The following is a 12,443-nucleotide window of genomic DNA, read 5'->3' on the forward strand; positions in this document are numbered from 1 at the left end:
TCACTGTTCCCCCCCCCCCCCCCCCCATTAAATTTAACCTTTGAAAGTAACTTAAAGTCTGTGTTCGTAACTTTCCAAATCTTTGAGTTTCCGTTCTCCCTGTAGATTGACTCCACTGTCAAATGATTTTAGGAGTTCAGTGTATGCTCTGTGGTGAATCAGGAAACAATTGCAGGGGAAAAAAATGATGAAAATATTTTATGGTGTATAAAAGGATTACTGGCTACTTCAGAACTTCAAGGACGTGACTTTCAAAAGAAAAGTTTAATTTTTAATTTAAAGGCCAATTGAAGGAATTCTATGCATCACAGACATTTAGGCCAAAGGATCTAAATGCCTTGTGCAGATTTTTTGAAGTCCATCAGCAGGCTGTGAAAGGGGTACCAAATGAAGACACTTTGCCTCAATTAAATATTGTCAGAATAAATGTTTAGTAGCAGGAATTCAGTTTCAAGAAGGAACACCCAACGTTGTCTGGGGTTGCTTCTCATCCTGGAGCTTTCTGCCCTACATGAGGTCTGAAAGATTTGCCCTTCATTTTGTGAATGGTTGTATATTGTTATGCTTCGGTTTTAATATTTGTAGAAGTTTTTATAAAATTCTGGCCAGATCCTGTAGCCGGGTGAGCTGAATCTTGAAAGCAGTTGTGTGTTTACTGCATGGAATCAAATTTATCTGCTTACACAGTTTCTGCACTGGCATCTGGGTCTTCAGTATCTAGCTGGATGCTGGATTCAAAGTTGTATTCCAGTGTCACCCAAACTCACTGAATTTTGTGTGGTTCTAAAGATGTAAGCGAGGAGGAAGTAGCATGTTCTCCCTGTAGTTTTCCTCATCGTGGTGTTTGAACTTTACACTTCATGCGCAAGGAAGGCACTGCTTTCAGTTATGAAAAAATGGTTGATTTGATAAAAAATGGTTGATTTGTGTGTACTGGCTGAGGATAGAGTATATTCCATTGACTTAAGGTTCCAGCTACTCTAAGTCTTTTAATATACATTTAATTAGAACAGGAAAAGCTCGTTTATTTCCATTGTCTATATTTCAAGGAAAGAAGCGAGCATCCCATGACACATACTGCATGTTTAGAATGCCCTTTTTTTTGTAGTGGAAGCTGAAAAAGCTGCTTCTTAAATGAAACACTGATTTTTGGGACTTGATTGTGCAAAGCTTGCATGCGTAAGTTATGTGATACAGGTAGTAAATTTCCTGGCTAAGTACTTGGAGGAAGGGGTCAATGGGTAATAAACCCTTCCCAGCTGGCCTGGTTCACTTGCATCTTGCACAACAAATATTTAGGGGTTCCCAATTCAGAAAGTAAGACTAAGAAGCACTATAATAGACTGTCTTGTGTTTAGCTTTTTGTTGTTGTTGGGTTTTTTTGTTTGTTTGTTTTGTTTTAAGTTTTCAGTGTCTATTTAAAGCTCTGAAGTTGCTCTGACCTACGGTCAGAATTCTTTGTTGTGTTTCATGACCTCTGAGAGTAACTTGTTTACAAAGTACCTAAACCAGGAACATTGGTAATAAACCCTTCCCAGCTGGCCTGGTTCACTTGCATCTTGCACAACAAATATTTAGGGGTTCCCAATTCAGAAAGTAAGACTAAGAAGCACTATAATAGACTGTCTTGTGTTTAGCTTTTTGTTGTTGTTGGGTTTTTTTGTTTGTTTGTTTTGTTTTAAGTTTTCAGTGTCTATTTAAAGCTCTGAAGTTGCTCTGACCTACGGTCAGAATTCTTTGTTGTGTTTCATGACCTCTGAGAGTAACTTGTTTACAAAGTACCTAAACCAGGAACATTTTAGCAGGTAAAAGGTACCGGTAGAGTATGGAATTTTATATTTGTATGTAAACTGATAATTTTTCATCTAAACATTCTTTATTGATAACGCTTAAGCCATTCAGGGCTGTGCACAGCTTGCAGCTTTTAATACTGATGTCTTGTAGTATTAATATGGCTATTTGCAGCATTATTAATTATATGGGCTAAATAGCAAATACCAGCATTTATGTTGCTATTTGATAGCATTCCATAAAGCACACTGTTCTCCTGCTTGTATTGTGAATGTATTGTGAATTGTATTGTTATATGTATTATTCATGTGTTATTATCTGGGGAGGTAAAGTTAGTATTTTGCTGAGGGAGTAACGGGAATGAAAAGGCTGTCTAGATGTGTGAATTCTCTTTTCCTTGGCACCCACAACTTCTTTGTTGAGAATATTGTAAATATCTCATTGAAAAGTATAGTCATGTTGCAAGAATTATGTATCTGTGTTCTCTTGTCTGGTGGTTCTGACAAAAGGGTGATTTACTGTCATATTTCTTTAGAGTGTTGGAATAAATACAAAATACCTATATTGATACCACTAACTCCAGGCAAAAAAATAACAAATCTGTTTAAAATTTCTTGGCTTTAACAACTTTACGTTTTAGTAACATAAACAGAGCTAGTCCTTCTTGTTTATACTTGCTGGCAGTCCCTGAATGGAAAGGAGAATGGGGGGAGCAGGGCAGAGGGAGAAAGGTTAAATGGCAGAGAGGTTAAATTGCTTCAGTGTCAGATTCTCTCCAGAAAGGCAGTGAGTTGTTTTAAGGATTAGTTTGGGAAAACTTGAATTGAATCCACTTCTCTGCTGGTCATGCATTGCATTGCTAATGTTGCCATTCCTTTATTTTTCGTAAAAACAAAATTTACTTTCCAAAATGAGTAGAGAGCACTGGGGAAATTTAAAAAGCAAAACAAAAAATCAAAGGCTTGATGAATCACAAAACTGGTTGAAGTTTTACCTGTGATATTTTATTGTGAGGTTCTTAAAACATTAGAGCAGATTATTAAAAAATCCCTACATCTATTTGATTCTTATATTATGATTGTTGCAAAATACCGGAGAAATGCTGCAGAAGTAGTTATCAGTCACGTTAAGGGGAGATGTAGTTCCTCAGTTAAAGGCTATACCAACTTCTGAATGAGTCTCTGTTCCTGATAGAGGTCTGTCATTGCAGCAATGTGGTTCTTGCAGTAAGAATCTTGCATCCTATCAGCTAGTTTTAAATATTTTCTTTGAGAAAACCCTCACCATATGAGCTGGGAGTCCAGGAGGATGTGTGTGCAGTCCCTCTTCAGAAAAAATGCGCTCAATCTGTTTCAGACGAGTTCCCTGAAAGATGGGTTAAATCAACTGATTGAGCTGATTTTCTCTCTTGAGGTGATATTTTATTTATATGATAAAATGCTTGGAAAGTGATTAATTTGTCAGGGGAACATCTTGTTACTGTAAATTTGCCGAATGTGTAATAAAATTGCCATAACACAGATGGGAAAATGAAGATCTTTTAAAATGAAATAACTGAGCAGTCTGCCTACATTTTCAGCACTTAAAATTAACTTAGTTAAATTTCTTTGTCATTTTTACCCCGGAAGAATGCAGGCTGGGGAAGATTTGTGGCAAATGTGGTGTGTGTTTTGCATGTGAGGAGGGGAGAGGAATGGGCTGTGTAGTTTTCCTTCTGCATCAGAAGTGACTGATAGATTTATTAAATTTCTGCCAGGGTTCCTTGATTGAGTGAATTCTTAGAAATTAAAATACACAGGTCAGACACTCCTCCTCAGTAGCAGAGCATTTAAGAATAGGGGATTTTTTTGGGCAAGTGCCTCAAGTCAGTAAGATGCACATGAAGTAGAGCTTTTGTGCTAGTTTGTGCAGGATTGCTTTCAAATGACAGCTAAATAGCATAATATGCTTAGTCTTTATAGCAATCTCTTATTGTATGGAATATAACTTAGATTATGTAGGGGTATTCTTGAAAGAGACCTTATCTGTCTGGCTCTGAGTTGCAGTGTGTAACAAGTGAAAATAGCATTAGTGAAGGAACAGTGCCTTTTATTCATACATTTTACTACTGCCTGTCCATCTGTCCACTGGAATGAGCCACTTATCATCCTTCTGTGTTTTTTCACTTGCAACTTAAAGAATTATGAAAGGAAAATTCAATTTTTTTGTGTCCCTTTATGACAGGTAGACTGGAGACTGGTCATTTGGATTAAAAACATATCCATCACCACAAGCTGACAGGTTATTATTATGTCTTCTTTGAATATATGAATTTTATCCCTACATGTTGGAAGCCTGAGAATGGGAACTTTTTTATATAAATAATTATCCTAGTAGTGATGTACTGCATACTGTTGCCATATTTTTTCACTTTTACAGCATTCTTGGCCTTATCACCCATAACATAAATCTTGGGCTCTCATATTTAATACAACCTGTAGGATTACCATGCCTGTATAATGTACAGTCAGCCAATCCCACATCATCATTTGACTGTCATTATTTGCTGTCCTATGACGGGTGTTTCAGCTGATGTCCCGTTTTGGATTTGACAATTATGTTTGATGCAGGCATCTAGGAGTAGTTGAGAGTGGCCTCATTTAGGTATTCATGCTGATCTCCACAAACACCCTCAGTTTATTAAGCTTCCAACTATGGGCAGTTAAAGTTTGGAATATATTGGTGTTATCTTGGTTGCGTATAATTTATTTTTTAGAACTCCAGGCTATTCATTCTGTGAAGCAATGGTAATATAAAGACTCAGTTGCTATCAGACTGTCTACTTTGTAAAGTACCAGTGAAGGAGGAGAGCAGAATTGATGTATATTCTAGGCGGAGCAGATTCTTGGTGAAATGCAGGTGGATTTTTATTCCAGACCTCAGTCCTATCGTGATATAAAATGCAAAGAACAACCTGGTGAAATTATCATTTGATGCACTCCCATTAACTGATAAGGGCTGATACGCAGTTCACTGAGTACCTTGAACTTGTGCTGAAACTGGTGAGGCACAAAACTTCTCAGGATCAAATGTGTGTGTTAATTTAGTTTTATGGTAGAGTGCAGTGCTTTCTTCAGGCCAGTCTCTCTTTCGTTGTTTGCCCAAGGGCAGTCGACATAAACAGGACTTTTAGATCTACAAGAAATAAATATTTGTTCCAGATTTTATACTGCTGAAAGAATTGAAGCAAGTCTATCATTAAAATAGAGCTGAAATTTGCAGTGTGCAATATGGAATAATTAATGCTGCTTTGTTCATGTAAAGTTTTTCTTGGACAGGTCTCTCAGTGACTTCTTACAGAGCAGATGACCACTGGCTCAGTGTGCAATAGTTGCAGCATATTGATACAATTGCTTTGTACTTGTAAGTAGCAACATCCTTGTTCTGAATGTAATAATTGGGCTGGTACACATTTGTGATTTTAGACAATTTTTTGGGAATATGCTGAATTCCCTTCTTTTCTCCCTGTGACTCCCACCAAAATAGAAGGCAAAAGATAAAAGAGTAGAAACCACATCAGGACTTTGTGAAAATCTCATCCTGCAAATTTGCTGGAATCATGCAAACATTTTAAAAGTGAAAGCCATTACTTCTTGACCTTTGCTGCTTATTTCCAGAGGCAAATCTCTGACGTGCAAACCCAGTGGCATAAATAGGTTTGAATTACACGTAGTAATATGTGAAGAAAAGGAACTGTGAAAAGCCAAAGGTTTATTTATTTATTTATTTGTAAAGATCTGTAATCACACATTAAAATCCAAAGCAGGCTAGAAAAGACTTGAGCTGCACAGCGTTTTGTTTCTGTACATTCTCTGATTTACCTCAGCACAAATTGGGTCATCAGTACCGTTCCCAAGTAACATATTCAACTGTTTGTTCTGCCTATTTTTAATGTCCAGTGCTTCCAGAATCAAGATAGGTAAACAAAGAAAGAATAAAAATTCAAAGGTAGAGGTTCTTTTTTCTTACAGTTTTCATTTACAAATGTTAAGAGTTTTTATAGTGTGGAAATAGAAATTCTGTGCATTAACAGCCAGGACTCAAATGCTTTAGTGTAAAAGACACAAAAAAAAAATATAAAAAAAATCGACTGCTATGCTCTCTGAGTCCTTTGATGTCAGTGTGGTTTTCCTTGGGTGCAGTAGGTTATGGTAATCCACTTGCATCTTCCATATCAGAGTATCAGGACCTTAGACCTTCTGAAATCACAGGCCGAGTTGGGGAATAACACCATTAGCTAGTATAAATTTGCAGAGCTTCAGAGTTGCTGGGTCTATTCCCCTGTACCCAAGGTTTTGACCCACAATGAATAGCAGATGTGGTGTATTTGGAACAAATTTAATTTAGTTTTTTTACCAACTCTTCCCATTAAAATAACTAACCCTCAAACCCAACACAGTTTATAAAATTACCCAGATGATTTAAGCAATTTGTGAATCGAGCAGTGATACTGGAGAAGGAGGCTTTGTCAGAGTTCACGTTAATCTTTAGAACTGATATCTCTGTTCATGGATGTTTCATAGCAGTTACAAATTTGTAATCTTTTCTTTTGCTAGGAATTTGTTTGTGCATTTCTCTTTCATATAATGAAAAGCAGCTCTCCTTTTTGAATTTTGTAGAATATTACTGTTCTATCACAGTAGTGTTTTTCCTAGTATTGTCTAACTTTTCTATTTTAAATCCTTAAAAAAAAAATTACATAAAAACCTTGGGCTATTCACAGCTACACATTGCTCACACATTACCCTTTGTGCAGGCCAAAGCTGTTTTTGCCATAGGCTTTATTTTTGGGAAGGCTACACACACATAAATCGGGATTACTTTAACAGAAAAATAAACGTTTTAATATAAGAATAAGAAGAGATTTAATTTAGCCTTAAAATAAGTTTCCCCTTTTGAAAAAAAAAAAATGTATTTAAAAATAACAAAGGCTTCATTTCTGGAAGCTGAAGGCAAGTTCCCTTCTTAGAAGTAAATTTTCAGACTTCGAAGGCATGTTTTCATCAAAGCCATGGCAAAAAAAATTAAGAAATAATTCAAAATATACTGAATTGGGACTCCCCAGAACCTTGATTCTGTTGCATGCTGTGTCATTGGCCTGCTAAGCAGCATTGGGCAAGTCTTCACCTTTCTGTGTCTCGTTTTGCCTGTCTGTAAGAGGGAGGTAGTGGTACTTCCTGGAAATACAGTTTAAGATCTGCGTTAAAATCAATAAGTAAAAGATGAGCATTATTAATAGTAATTATTAGTAGTAACATTTGGCTAGTTCTTTTTTTTTTTTTTTTTTTTAATGCCAATTTCAAGAGGCCCTGGTGAAGAAAGTCTGTGTGGGAACCAAGAAGAAAGCTGAGTCACCTCTAGACCCAGTGGATGAGGGACTGCCTGTCTGAAAATGCTTAGCCACAGGAAAGGCCTGGTCCTTTAATGTGTGTCCAAGTCCCACAAAAATGATTGGGATTTTTGTCATCATCACACAGCTAAGAATAAGACTGTGGCATTTGGCGAAATGCTGACACGCAGGAGACTGTTTTAAACCACTTTGGATTTTTTTTTTCCTACCTTTTTGGTTTCTTATGGACATTTGCATGTCATAATTTGAAAGAAATATTTTCTCCCTCGTAGAATCTTACATTTCACTCCTTCTAGTTTCCTTAGCAAAAATACGGTTTTGAGCTTTCGATATGAGACCGTGACAAAGTGATTTTATAGCCAGTACTGAAAGTGACTAAACTTGACAACAATTGTATTTTATGACAACCTCTGCTTTCATGTCCACAGCCTACTTTCTTATTATCAGCTGTGATTTATTTTTTTTTTCCCACTTTTTCTCCCCTTCTTTTCCTCTTCCCTCCTCCCCCCATGACTTTTTTCAAATGTGAGCAGTTCTGTATCTCTGCACTGACTGGAAACAAATCCTTTTACCGGGAGTGCATTTTAATGGGCAGCATGCCTCACTTAAGTCACCAGAACCTTAACTGTATAATATTCAATTTTTTACCAACCAAGACCAAAGCTTTTTCTTGAGATGTTCATAGGAGTAGTGGAAGAATTAGTATTACAGAACTAAACCAGATTAGGAGGGAATGTGAATTAGATTTGGTAACAGATGGTGCCGTGGAAATTAAAGGTGCTTTGCGAATGGAAGCGACAGCAGCTTGCCTCTTTTCCTCTCCTGTCTCTCTCTTTCATGCGCTTGATAGACGGGTATAAATCACAACAATCCCGTCTTGACAGCCAATTTCGAGAATTTGATCTGGTTAAAGACATGGCTTTCCTGCTCCACTCACTGAAACTGGCTGCTATTTTATTTTTATACAGCACCTTGTCATATTTAGGAAAGTGGAATCACCTGCCTCCCTTTAATGAAATTTTCTTTAATTACAGTTTTAGCTCTTTAGTGTTAATTACTTTTCCATTCAGCTTGAGTTCTCAGGCTGTCTCATAGGAATGTATTTCTCTCCCCCACCCCACCTCCCTGCACTATTCAGGCATATGCTTTCATTTTTCTAAAGATGCTTTTCGTTGTTGGAAGTTGTTGTCAGATCCATTATAATTAGATACTAATTATCAAAATCATCATTATTGTGTAGGAAGAGGAAGCATTGTAAACAACTGTTAAAGTTATAGTATCTTGTTTGACAGAGGAGAAACCTTTCACGATATACATAAATAGTAAACAAGCAAACAAAAAACCCTACTAAAAACTCTGTCTGGGAAACATATAAGGATCTGGATAGCAGATGCTTTCCTCAGAAGGAAAATCCACCCAGTTTCTCTCTCCATACCTATTCCTCCAGTCTTTAAGCCACATTTTTAGGAAAAGATTTGAATAAAATTCCCCTTCTTCAGTTTGCTTATGTAAATATTCATCTTTGTACCTCTCATTCAGGAGTCCGGATATAAAAATCACTTCTCTGATGTGTGTCAGGACCAAGTTATACTCCTGAATACAATTTTTTTTTTTGCATTTAAGGCAGCAAATGTAAGTGAAGAGGCAGCTGTGATGCATGGAAATGTGGAAATGCTTCTGCCATACACTAAGAGTCTTTAGAGCGAAAGAGAAAAATAATGGACTATATCTTAAAACAAAACAAAACTAAGTAAGAGAAGATCCTTAGAGCTGGCAACTAACAGTTGGTAGAAATAAAGCTTCCTACTGGCAGTCAAATCAAATGTAGTAACAACTCAACGACTCCCTGCTGCTAGCTGACAGCATGGTGTAACACACTGGGACAAACATTCACTTAAACACTGATTGCAGGAAAACGTCATTTTCCAACTCACCAAGTAGCTTTTTGGTTGCACGTGTGTGTGTGTGTATGTGTAGGGGGGTGGTTTAAAGCCAGTGGCGTGTGGCTGGGAGACAGCATCCAGCTGAGTGAGGGGGTGGGAGAAGGATCACTTGCTTCGTAAGTTCTAGTCTTGAGTCTTTTAAGACGCTCATTCTCTGATACTATTTCTGGTGTGTTCTTTATAATCGCTTCTCAAAATTAACAGAGCTTGGCTGGCAAACTATAATTCTTCTGTTACAAATCTGCAGAACTTCAGTGAGAGAGCTGGGTGGGGGAGACAGGTACATGGTGTGTGCACACCTACACTCTGCCTTTTAGCGATGGAAGGAAATTGCTGCAAGAAATCGTGAAAAATCTGATGATGCAAACTTTGACTCTGTCTTGAGACTCAAGGCATTTTTTTGTTGTCTTTTTCATTTTGCGAAGTGATGAATGACAGCTATGTTTCTCTGATCTGTAGTACTGGCTTTACTGACTGGTAGAAGTAACTGCTTTTGATGCTATAATCGTTTAAAAATAATCCCTCTTTAGAAAGCCTGTTATGTTCTTGAATAAATCTTTACTTACTTTTGTAGTTTTGTATTTTTCTCCCTTGAAGTAGCTGAATGTAGCATTTTATTTTCTTTTGCTATTTCAGTTGATTTAATAAAAAGAATCCTCACAATTAATAATTAGGTGACTCCTTGACACTTTACCATGTCCTCTGGGGGCTAGAGACATCAGGTGGACTCCACCTGATACCACTGGAGTATAATGACAAATAAAATTATGTTCCATCACAGAAAAATACCTGACTTCTTAACCAGAGATTTGCTGTCTTTCAACGTGTGATGTGAATTAAAAGCACTAGGCTACAGTTTGAAGAGAGAGTAATAAAATCTTACTCTTCCTGATCATTGTACTGATTTTCATATGATGAAACTTCGCCATCATTCTGGTAGTCACATCACAGCTTTTTAGTTGAAACTGGGCATGGGAAGTCTTTTACTGTGAGTTTGTGCAGCTCTCCAGGTGCTGGAGACCTGACTCATTTGAGATGTGTTAAGTATTATAGCAACAAAAAATAAGCAACATTAGACTAGAAATCAGTAAAGGAGAGAAGGTAAGTCTAAGGCATTCTAATGATATGGTTCTAACTTCAAACAACAGCCATGTTCTAATTGTGTAAAAATGTTAGAAACACAGGAGAAAAAGAGAACCTAAGAATTAAGTAGGATATGAAGTATTTACTGAGGTTTAAGTTATATCAGAATATGTACAGAGAATGCAAAAATCATACATTTACATTTATGTGTAACTTTCAGGCATTCCAGAATGATTTTATTTTAAAGTGCCATCTACTTTTTGTATTTGCCTTATTGTTTTTTCCTAAAGAATTTGGAAACTGAATTATCAGACCATATGAAAAAAGTACCTTTTTCTACTTGAAATATATGAAAACTGTAGAACAGGTTTTTTCTGCCAGAAAATTTCTGTGGTGATAGCCTACTAGTAGTAGTGCATAACACAGCTAGTAGCTTATTTGTTGCATACAAGTGCAAAAATAAAGGTCAGTTTTGTGATTTTTATATCAGCTTTATTTATTTATTCTTTCAGTTGAATGTCTGTTTTTGTTAAGTGTGTTGCAGTGACATACATTGGATGCAGTGGACAACTGTGTCACTGAGGGCTGGCACCTTTTCAGATGTCTGATGTTTCAGCTCAAAGGTGCAAGATCTTTGAGTTTTCTTTCCTGTTTACTTTTTGTTCCCCAAAGAGTGCCTGATGTAAAGAATAATCATTTTACAATTCTGTTGACTGTAGGTGATCGGCTTTTACATTCCGAAGAGTAATGTTATGGTCTGTCAAACCATTGGATCTGTATGCTGCAGAGCTTGTGCATGTCTAAGGATACATTTAATTAAACCACCATTAGTGCATCTATACAGACTTATTAAAACACTTAGTTTGTCTCAATAATATTGATTAAATAGCAGTAGTTTGTTTAATCTAAGTGTATTTTTGCTATTACTACATTACTTCCAAGTAATCAGGGTAATAGTCATCATCAGTGAAATATCACATTAGTTATGAAGTAATGCCATAAGAATTGATTTAGACTTGGCAGGAAAGGAAGGCTTTCTGTCGTATAGTGCCAAAGCCTGTTTTGGATTATTAGAATGAGACTTTTAAACATAATTTCTGTTCATATAAACAGGGTGTGCTTTATAGGCTTATAGGTTATTCCATATTCTGAGGATCCATTATATCAAGGAACACCTCAGACAGTTAATTATGCAAAACATCATGTAAGTAATTACACAGTATTATTATGCATTTAACAGTTTTATTGATTTGCCAGTTGCTCACTTACAGTATTTAGAGCTATAAACAAGAGATGCTCAACCTCAGTTGAAATAGGTCCAAGGAAATGAGCTAAAGATAAATGATGCTAGTATGCATTGTTGCATCAGATGTAATCCTTAAATGTAGAAGCTGTCAACAGTGATAATTTGCAACACATTGGGCTATCTCAGGATCATTTCCTTCTTGTTAACAAAGTTTATCAACCAGGAAGCACAGGGAATCAACTTGAAATAGAAAGGGAAGCAATAATGAATATTTATATACTGGGGGGGAGAGAGGGGAGGTTGAAATAATTCCCCCTCATTTTGGAGGGTCTGCAGTTAGTTGCAAGTCAGCCACTTGAAAATTTTGCTTTTTGAAAGCAGCACAGAAAACAAACTAAGTGCACCCTCTCAGATTAGGTGAAAATGTGAAGGGCTTCAGATAATGGCTTGTTTTGTTAAACTAAAAATGACCACGCAGTAGTGTAGCCTTCCACTGCCTTGTGTGTAGGAAGTGCTTTAGCAGAGCTTGGTAGATTGCACACAGAGCAATAATAACTGTTTGGGAGGCTGGATCCTCTGTCAGCAATCGTCAGCTAAGTCAAGCCACTGCTGGTAACAACATGATGGATTCAAGCATTGCTTCTTCTGTTCCGGCTGCTAGTGGCTATGACAGCTGCTCTGGAAGAAGTCTTTGGCTTGTTTTGCTTTCCCTTACCAAGGTGAAGTGCTGAAGGTTTCAAGAAAACATAAAAGAATGAAGAAATTACAGAAAACAATGAAATAGTCAGTGTTGGTTTAAAAAAAAAGGCTCTCAAACAAAAAAATGCACCACAGCTGTTCTATTTTGCACAGGGTGCTCTTTAGAATGTGGTTGTACACGTGTGTTCATTAATAAAGACCTAATGCATAATAACAGTTTTGTTTGTGCATGCATGGGATAGGATTAGCAATACTTCACAATTAATGATCTCATCCACTAGGTTAACCAAGC

The 12,443-nt window shown here is 36.8% G+C and overlaps 1 protein-coding gene across 9 annotated transcripts in view; it reads left to right on the forward strand.

The window, feature by feature from the left end:
* The window catches only part of ESRRG (estrogen-related receptor gamma), a 396,968-nt gene that overhangs the window by 250,388 nt on the left and 134,137 nt on the right, over window positions 1-12,443 (forward strand). The gene's annotated exons all lie outside the window — the stretch shown is intronic.

This window comes from Calidris pugnax, unplaced genomic scaffold (assembly GCF_001431845.1).
Source record: "Calidris pugnax isolate Ruff unplaced genomic scaffold, ASM143184v1 scaffold24, whole genome shotgun sequence".
In the NCBI taxonomy this organism is placed as follows: Eukaryota; Metazoa; Chordata; class Aves; order Charadriiformes; family Scolopacidae; genus Calidris; species Calidris pugnax.